Raw genomic sequence first — 778 nt, 5'->3', positions numbered from 1 at the left:
CCCTAGATAATTGGGACCTCATAGTCCACCTCACAATCCAAAATCACAAAGTCCGCCGGCAGGATAAATTTGTCCACCCGGACAAGCACATCATCAACTATACCCAAAGGACGCTTCATTGATCTATCTACCATCTGTAATCTCATGGAAGTTGGCCTTGGTGGCCCAATACCTAGAGTCTTGAAAACTGAGAAGGGCATTAAATTGATGCTTGCCCCAAGATCACATAAAGCTTTGGCAAAGTCTGCACTACCAATAGTGCAGGGGATAGTGAAAGCACCGGGATCCTCTAATTTCGGGGCCATTGAATGTACTATGGCACTAACTTGGTGGGTTATCTTGATAGTTTCACAGTCCATTGATCTTTTCTTTGTAACCAAATCTTTCATGAATTTAGCATAACCAGGCATTTGCTCCAAAGCCTCCACCAAAGGCACGTTGATGGATAAGCTCTTCATCATGTCAATGAACTTTTTGAATTGGTTGTCACTTTTCTTCTTGGCTAACCTTTGAGGATAGGGGGGAGGTGGTCTAGGCAAAGGTGCCTTGGCTTTTGGCACCACCGGCTCCGGCATGTCAATTATGTGCTCCCTAGACGGGTTCACGACCTCTTGAGTTTCCACCTCGGTTTCATTAATGTCAATCCTCACTTCATTTTTCACATTATCATCAACCACATCTTTAACTACCAAAGGAACATCATTTTCTTGCAACTCAACATCATCATCAACAACTTGCTTTTGTTTCGAGGCATGCACATCACCGCCTCTCCCACTTC

The sequence above is a fragment of the Nicotiana attenuata genome, chromosome 1 (assembly GCF_001879085.1).
Source record: "Nicotiana attenuata strain UT chromosome 1, NIATTr2, whole genome shotgun sequence".
NCBI lineage: Eukaryota > Viridiplantae > Streptophyta > Magnoliopsida > Solanales > Solanaceae > Nicotiana > Nicotiana attenuata.
The sequence above is the reverse complement of the archived record's forward strand: the minus strand, read 5'-3'. Positions refer to the sequence as shown.